The following is a 9,330-nucleotide window of genomic DNA, read 5'->3' as shown; positions in this document are numbered from 1 at the left end:
TATTAATTTTGGGCCAACAATAGGAAAACATTTATTGCTATAGAGATACCTAATCAGTCAGTACCTGAAAGACATGAGGGCCTGGTTATTCAGGTACTGACTGACTAGGTATCTCTATAGCAATAAATGTTTTCTCTGCATATACACAAGCACACATGCACACAATAACCCTCCCCAGCTGTCTATAGTTACAACTTTCCCAAAGGGAGAACTTGTTCTACCCTGGGGATTCATAGAATGCCCCTGTTCAACTCAGCACCAAGGACCAGCATATTCAGACTACCTGGCCCTTCTAAGATTGTCAAGATCCTTCCACTGCTTGGCTAAACTCAGTGTTTCCTATATTTGTTCTTATGTAGTGTAAAATAGAAAATAAACTTACAACAGAAAAAAATATTAAATACGCTTTAACAGCCATACTCTAGGTCTGAAACATGAGCCGAATGTCCAATTTCACAGCTTTGCCTATAAAACCTTTTCTATCAGAGGTGGCACAAAAACCTTTTTTTTTAATAAACAGCAAAGAAACAGACAAATGGTCAGTCAACTATACAGACCATCTGATCCTACAACTGACGTCTTTTCAAACTTTCCAATAGCACACGAGAGATGCACATTCAGTAGAAACTTCCCTTGACTCTATACTGTTGTGATGCTGGGCCCCCGCTAGTCAGCCTAACATATGAGGGGAACTGACACTGTACAGCCTATTAAACCAGAGCATCAAGACTGAAGGGGAGGGTCCCGAAACAGTTGGCGGGCGCAAAAGTCTCTAATTCAAAATCAGCTGTATAAGGACTGGTAGTGCTGGCCCATATGCATTGTGGGACTTTACTGCCGCCCTGGTGTGGACCATACAACATGCCTTCTTTACACCGAGCATGCTTTCATGCCCTGTAATGCCAGTGAACGCTGTCTGAAGGGCCTCAGTCAGATTCAAGATGATCATAGCTTATGAATTGCAGTGTTCTTTATATATATATATATATATATATATATATATATATATATATATATATATATAAAGTTTTCTGCTCTGATAGTAAGATAATGGTTTATTTATGGAAAACAAAAAACCTTTAATATTTTCCCGCTATCACTCCTCAGCGTGTATCAAATTAGTCTGTCTTTGGATTGTACTGTATTAGAATGTTAAAATTTAAACATTACTATTTGCTATGCTCACTTGATTTTTATGGGGAGAAGTCCTTACATTTTTGGTTAAGATTAGGACAAAATTTCCAATAATTTCTGAAATGGCCCTAAACATACTTCTGCAATTTTTCTAACACATATTTATGCAAAGCCACATTCTCAGTACTGACCATTATAAAAATGACTCTAATTTCTCCTCCAGGACTCCAAACATGATATTTCTTGAAGTATCTTAAAACGCCACTACTGTATAAATAATAGCACAGGGAATTGCTTTAAACGTACTCTGAAAAAGCAACACATTCTTTCTGGCACTAGATCCACAGCCAGTGCTCCCTGCGTCCTGTGCAAGGTACTAAATTTCTGTCATTAAGTTTCTAGTATTGGAGCCGGAAAGATGGCCCAGTGGTTAAGACACTGGCTTTTCTTCTAGAGGACCTGGTTCAGTTCCCAGAAGCTTACAATTATCTGTAAGCTTACAATTATCAGGGGATCAGACATCCTTAAACAGACATACAGGCAAAACACCAATGCATATAAAATACAAATAAATCAATTACTAAAAAAGTTTCTGGTATTTACAGACAAAAATATTATGGGATCAATAGTAACTCCAGGGGAACACAGAGAATCATATGCATGCTTTCTTCTTATGTAGTTCAGAAAGTTCTAGTTGAACAATTCTGTGACTTACATTTGACCAAGAATTTATGGCATCGACAATATTTCTAGGTAGAACCGGGATGTTGACCTTTAGATAATATCTTTATTTATTTAGAGAAGACTTACTGACCCCAAACTTTACAAAGAAGGCATACTCCCAATAACTCATGCTACCTACTTGCTAAGGCTGGACAGACATAGTTGTGAATGACTCCGGAGGACAGTGGGAGCAGAGAAGAAAGGGACCTAATGTAGTCTCGGATCGCTAACAAGGAAGGATATCTGAACTTGAGGTTGAAAAATTCAGGAAGAGTCACCAGGAAAAGGAAGGGAAAAGATTAGAGGAAGATGGGTTGCTTAAAGCTTAGAAAGACTCTGATAAAGGAGAGGGACAGTGGACTAGACAGAGAAATGGAAAAGTAACTTAAGGAGACACGTTTTCTCCTGAGGGCACTGGGGAGTACTTAGACTCTCTCATCAGGGAACAGGTACATTTAATTTGCTCTTCAGAAATACCTTCTAGCCGTTACTAAGACAGACTGAGAACAGAATGGAGACAGAGCCATCAGCCGGGGGGATATGCAGACCAACCTAGAAGAGTGATAGTGGAGGATATAAAGAGGTATACCAACTGAAGAGACTGTCATGCTCCATTGAGTTCAAGAGCAATGAGCCAGCAGGTTCAGAGACTGATGGGAACTTGTTTCCTTGGGTACAAGTGGCGCCCTCTCATTCTGTTCACTCATGGTCAAAGAAAGGCAGCTCTCCAAGGCCTCTGTGCCAGCTTTCTCCTCACAACCTCATTGCCTGTCAAAGCCATGCCGCTCAGCATTTCCTTGGAAAGTGGGTTTTAACACAGAAATTCTTGGAAACCCAGGCATTCAGACCATAGCTTAGAGATGAAGCAGTGATTCTCAACCTGTGGGTCACGGCCCTTGAAGGTGGCACGATTTTTTCACAGGGGTCTCTTAAGACCATTCCAAAACACAGACATTTATATCATGATTCACAAAATTATCAAAATTACAGTTATGAAGAAGCAATGAAATAATTTTACGGTGTGTGTGTAGGGGGGGTTACCACTATATGAGGAACTGTATTAAAGGGTCACGGCATTAGGAAGGCTGAGAACTACTGGTCTAAAGGATGACATTGATAATAGTAACATGTTTTTAATTTCACACATTGTGAGAGTACTCTACTCAGGGTACCTTAATCCACAGGATAAAATTACGAGGTGGTCACTGAAAGGGAAGTAAATTACTCAAGCTCCATCAACTAGTCACAAGTAGCATCTCTTCCTCACTGTGTTGGTCTACTTCACAGAAAACGATAAGCATTTTTTGCAGGCATGATGGCACACCTCCATGATCCCAAGACTTGGGAGGCAGAGACAGGAGGATAGACAGTGAATATAGGCTAGCTAGGTTACACACCAATACCCTGTCTCAAAATACAACAAAAAATATAAATGGCCATCAACAAAAAAAAAAACCAAAATATCTTTTCTTCACTTACGTTCAGTTTTTATAATGAAATACAAATTAGGAAGGGAAAATAAAATTGAGTTTTTTATGAAGAGTGGTGGAGTTTTATATGGAAATGAAGGCCCAAAAAAGGCTCAAGCTACATATTTCTCTGCTAGATTGGATGACTATATGAATAGCCACAGAGACAGAAGATTGGGCAAAGGAATTACAATCCTACTGCTTCAGGGAAAGGTTGGAAAATTCTTTCTCTGGGTTACAATGACCTGTTTAGGGGAAGAGAAGTGAGAGAAGGCCAACGATCTCTTGTTGGTCAAGCATTCTTGTCCTGTGTTTTGTCCCTTGCTCTGAGAACAAGTTGTTTGTTTTGTTTTATTTTTGGCTGGGAAGCCAAGAACATGCAGTTTTCTTAAATTAATTCATTTTCTTTGAGGTAGGAAATAGGGTCATAGGCCCAGTAAGAGGGCAGGAATATTGGTAGAATATTTAAGAATAATGAAAAGCATTTCAAACAGAATCGGTAAGAAAATGTAAGAAATTAAAAGAAAACTGAGCTGGGTGTAATGGTGCATGCCTTTAATTCCCAGCATTTGGGAGACAGAGGCAGACGGATATGTGTGAGTTCAAGGCTGAGCTGGTCTACAGAGTGAGTTCTAGGACAGTTGGAGTTATATAGTGAGATCCTGTCTTAAAAACAAACAAACAAAAATTTTAAGAATTTGAACCAATAACTAGGATTTAAGACTGTTTGGAAACCTTAAAACTGGTGTGCCTATTTTGAACTTCTGTGATTTTCTCTACCAGCTCACAGAATCCAGCTCAAAAAAGTCAAGGACTCTGAGTAATTGTTCTAGAGTTTCAACTTTCCCTGCTTGCTAGGAGTTAGATGAGGCCGGATAAATTGCTGAAGTGATCAACCATGAGATCAAGTTGGAAGATAAAGGAATAGGTTTACTCCAGAGACTGAGGAAGGGACAAGAGAACCAAACACTGGAGAGAAAGAAGATCATGTAGGAAATCTGGACACATAGCAATTTGATCTTATTACTTAAATTGAGTAGCTCTGGGCAGCAAGATCAGTGACACGAACATGGGAAACGTGGCTAAAGTGAGCTAGTGGTAAAGGTCACTGAAATTTTAGAAGTAAAAGAACTAAGAAACCAGAGCAGTGATTAGATCATCTTTGTTAATTCTGGCAAACCTTGAGGAGGATAGCGGATCAAAGGATGGAAAAGAAATCTTTAAAATCTCAGGTGAATGAAAGGAACAAGAATTTGTGAGCGTCAGCCACAGAGTAAATTAACATCTTTCTCTTTCTTCTCTTTTTATTTCCAGAAAGGGTTTAATATAGCTAAAAAAAATTATAGCCCTGTAACTGGTATAGTTACAATGACTAATCCTCAAATCTCAGTTACTTAACACAAAGTTTAGTGTTAACCAAATTCTCTGTGTCTGATGATCTTTCATAAATCCTGTACACATATAGCACTTCTCCTTTATCTATACTTCCACTGTTATTTGCAATGAACCGACATTTCAGCTCAACAACTTTCCTTTATTATTTAGGAAGAGGACAGCAGTGTGACACTGTGACACTGAGCTCAGATCATCACTGCCTGTGTCATGGCACATCATCAAGGAAAAAGGAACCTACATGGTAATATAGTGAAAGACCATACTCACTTAACACTAATTACCATGGGTTCCACTTGGATATGAGTTATTGATAGTCTTATCTCCACTACAGTTAGTGTGCAAATTAAACTTTATTATAAGATTGTATGTTGAAGAAGATCATGGGGGCTTGATAATATTAGCAACTTCCAGCATACATTACTAGTCTTAGACTGTGATCCTTGCAGATGGACATCTGAATTACTTCATTTGTTCCTCACAATAACCTTAGGAGAGAGTCACTAGGATCACTGCCCTCATCTTATAGATGAGAGAAATGAGTGACAGTGAGGATAAACAGGTTTTTTTTAAAATTACTCAGCTTGTATATGGCAAAACTAGTACTTAAACCCAAGCTCTCTGACTCTAACCTGTACTGGTGATCATCAAAACAATATGGGAGTTATAGTTTATAGGATACTGTCTTATATACCAGATACTTTACCGTGTGTGTTATATTCATCATCTATCCCATTCACCCATGGCAGGAGTACCGGACAGGTACTATTAGTCTGTCTATTTACAAATAAGAAAGATAAGCCCAGCGTTAGCAAATTATTATGCTCCAGTACCTCCAACAAACATACTTTCTAGAGAAAAACTACCTTTGATTCTCGCATTTCAGTGTATATCCCATGGTTCAGGAACACCACACTCATCCAAATCAAGTATTTGGATATTTACATCTGAAATGTAGATCCTTCTAACTTGCCTTTCAAGCCTTGATCTTTAAGTGGCTGATCCATAAAGAAAATTATGATACCCGAGTAAAAGAGCAGAAAAGGAGGAAATGGCCTTTACTGGCAGAACAATAGCTAATGGTGTTAAAGCCATATAGAACTTTAATGTCTCACCAGCAGCCTCAGCAAAGACGATTCTATTTGATCCTCCCCAAAGAAGAGTTTCCTGAAAATGAAAGTTCTAAGAACCCTTAACACAATGCCTAAGGGAAACCACCCCTCAAAGGCATGCGGTTGTTGTTATTTCATATAAAGAACAAAGGGCTATCATGTCTAACAGAGTAAAAACCAGGTCCCTCTGTGGGGAGAGGGTGGGCCCAGTCTAGGGTAAGTTATTTGATGTCTGAAATCTTGTGAGAATGTTGAATGTATGGCCCTATTCTAAGTCATGGGTTCATAAAGTTTTGAGCAACTGGGCCCTCACTTTTCACCTCTAACCACCTTGGTCCTAAAGGTTGTGTGGGATATATTTTTCTTTTAAAAAAATAGTCTATTTAGAATATTTTAAAAATCTTAAGTTCATAACCAATTACCAGAGGTGTCTAATCTGTCATAAAATAGTAGTCATACTAAAACCTACTAAAACCTAAGTCCTATATCTAACAATATTCCTAAGTGTTCATTGTGAAGAAAGACAAATTAAAGAAGCGGGGACAAAAACAAATGTATTCAAAGATACATTTGCCAAGTACCCACTGTTCACAAGTCATTGCACTAAGTATTGAAATTCTCATAGCTTGCTACATTAATCAGGATAGCCTTATTGTTATGGTTACGATGAATACTCCTCAGATCTCAGTGATTTAACACAAAGTTTGGAGTTCCCTTGTGCAAAGTCTGGCTCCTGGTAGCTCTCTTAAGCAGGCTTCCTTCAAATGGGACTTGGGGATTCAGGCTCCTCAGACCTATTGGTTTTATCATCCTTGAGAACTTTAGAGTCCTACTGGATAAGATGCACCTGGTTGGTAGCAAAGGAAGGGAGGGTGAACAAAGGAACTCGAAGTACATTTTTGAAGCCAAACCAGGAGGTAGCAATGAATATCTGTACACACAATCCACAAACAGGAAATCTGCCTCATAGTGTAGGAGCCTGGAAACCACAGTCCTCATGAGTGTCTATGGAAGGGAAATGGACTTGGAAATATCCAGGAAGTCTTAACCTCAGTGGCTCTCATACTTCAGATACAGAATGGTCCTTACATACTCATGTGCTGATGGCTGGGCTCCAGCTGGTTGTGCTACTGACAGACAGGTCAGTGGACCTCGAGGCTTCTAACTTCATCAATGGAGTTATCCTTCAGTGAGTTCATAGCTGCATAGACCATTAGGACATAGGGCCTACTTGGAAGAGGTAAGTCAGAAAGCATGTACCTGTGAAGGCTATAACTTATCCTTAACCTGTTTATCATGGCTTCAAAGCAAGAATTGCTTCTCAGGAAAACCACACACTCCCAGATGCAGAGACAAAGGCATGCAGTTGTAAGGGAGAAAGATGCCAGCACAAGGAATTGAACGCGAGTTTTTATCTGCTGCATTTCCTCCGTTTCTGAGCTTTGGTTTCTGGCCTTACTCATCTTTACTCCAAACGAAGGCAAATCCAGGCAGGTCCTTGCTGATAGCCCCAGCTGCTCAAAGGACAATGAAAAAGTAGTGATTCTGTGCTTCCAGCCTCCACAGGAAGAGAAAAGAGAGAAATGCAAGCCTGCCAACTGGGCAGAGGTAAATGAGTGAATACTAACTAGGTCTCTCCTGCCCAGCCTGTGGCAAGTCACCAGCTGTGCCTTTAATTTGGCCCTTTGTCTTCCCTAGAAAGGCCAAGGCCATTGTGCTTGTGAAACAGGCTCCTCCAGCAAGCTGTTCAAAAGAGATTGAAATCTCAGAGGACAGGAAAGATATTTATTAAAGGAAAATAATATTCTTAAAATGAAATGAAAGGACACCTATTTGAGAAGAAAAAATAAATCGGGTCAGTTTGTTGCATTTTCTGTAAAGAATAAGAACTCAGCTCGGAGGGCCAATCGGTTGTTTTTAAGGTTAGAATCTTGCTTTCTTTTTGACAACAATACCAACCATGGAGATGGCTTGGTGGGAGATAAAATCACCAGATCTGAAGGGAAGACCCCAAGAGTTAAATCCTAAAAGGAACCATCATTGAGTGTTTTGTTGAGATTTCCCTAGTTCCTCTTGTTAGAAGAGAGAGAGAGAGAGAGAGAGAGAGAGAGAGAGAGAGAGAGAGAGAGAGAGTAGCAGAGTTTTGGTGCCTCCTAATCAGGACCCTGCTGCCTTTTGACAGGCTGGGTGGCAGGTGGTAGCCTTTTCCTTTGCCTCAGAAATTCCTTATGTCCATAATGACAACATTCCAGAAGGAACGAAACATGGAAATGAGTTACTGTATGAGATTATGGGCTTTTTTATTCCAAAGTGGAAAACTACAGATTGTATCCACTAAAGGTTGGGCAAAGGGATTTCAAGAACATAAGCAGGTAAGAACTTGATTCATTCAATTTGTTTCCAATCATTGATTCTTAACTGGCAAATGGCAATTGTCCATGGGGACGGCTGAAAAGACAACCCGGTATAAGAGTACTTGGTGAACAATCACAAGGACCACAGTTTGCAACCCAGCACCCACATAGCAAGCTGAGCATCCCACAAATATGTGTACCTCCAGCTCTGAGGGATCAACATCCTTTTCTGGATTCCATATGTACTCACAAGCACACACCTTATCTGACACTCACATACACTCGCACAATCAATCAATCAATCAACCAATCAATGAATTTTAAAATTGTCTAAGTGGTGCAATGTGATGTTTTAATCTTATGTGTACATTATAGAGAGATACAGTCAAGCTAATTAATATGTATATCACCTTGCTACCTTTTGTGGTGAGAACATTAACAAACATTACCATTAACCCTTTTAGTAATTTTAAAATTACATTATATTACTATTGAGTGTGGTTGCTATGTGGTATATTGGATGATCACAATTTATCCCTTCTGTCTGAGACTTTGTGCCCTGTGGGTTATATGTCTCTTTGCTCATCTCTCAACCCCCATTCTTCACGCAATCATTGTTCTGCTCTCTGCTCTGTGGGACAATTCGACCCAGAAGAAAAATATTACAGGATTTACCCTTTGTGCCTAGTTTATTTAATCTAGCATACCATTGTTAATGTCCTCAAAAATTAAACAACTAGTAACCACATGATCCAACAATCTCAGTGCCACGAATGGACCCAAAGAAGAGAAATTTGAAGAGCTGTCTTCCCTGGCACCACATCCATTGTCGTATTAGTCAAAACAGCTGAGATATGGAGGCAACTTGAGGCCAATCAATTGATGAATGGATAAGAAAATGCAATTATATACTCAGTGAAACATAATGCACCCTTTTAAAGGAAATAATTTCTCTCATTCACAGTAAAATTAAATCAGAGGACTAGAACATTATAAAGTATAAAGCTGCACACAGTTTAACTAATATGGACAAAAGTCCATGGCTGGTTAAATGGACATGGTGTCAAACTGTCTTTTAATTATGTATAGATCAATGCTGCTCTCGAGAAGTTTCTTTTTGAAGTGGAAAACAGTTAATGCAGACAC

Source organism: Microtus pennsylvanicus, chromosome X (assembly GCF_037038515.1).
Source record: "Microtus pennsylvanicus isolate mMicPen1 chromosome X, mMicPen1.hap1, whole genome shotgun sequence".
Classification (NCBI taxonomy): Eukaryota; Metazoa; Chordata; class Mammalia; order Rodentia; family Cricetidae; genus Microtus; species Microtus pennsylvanicus.
This window is presented reverse-complemented; position numbering follows the sequence as displayed.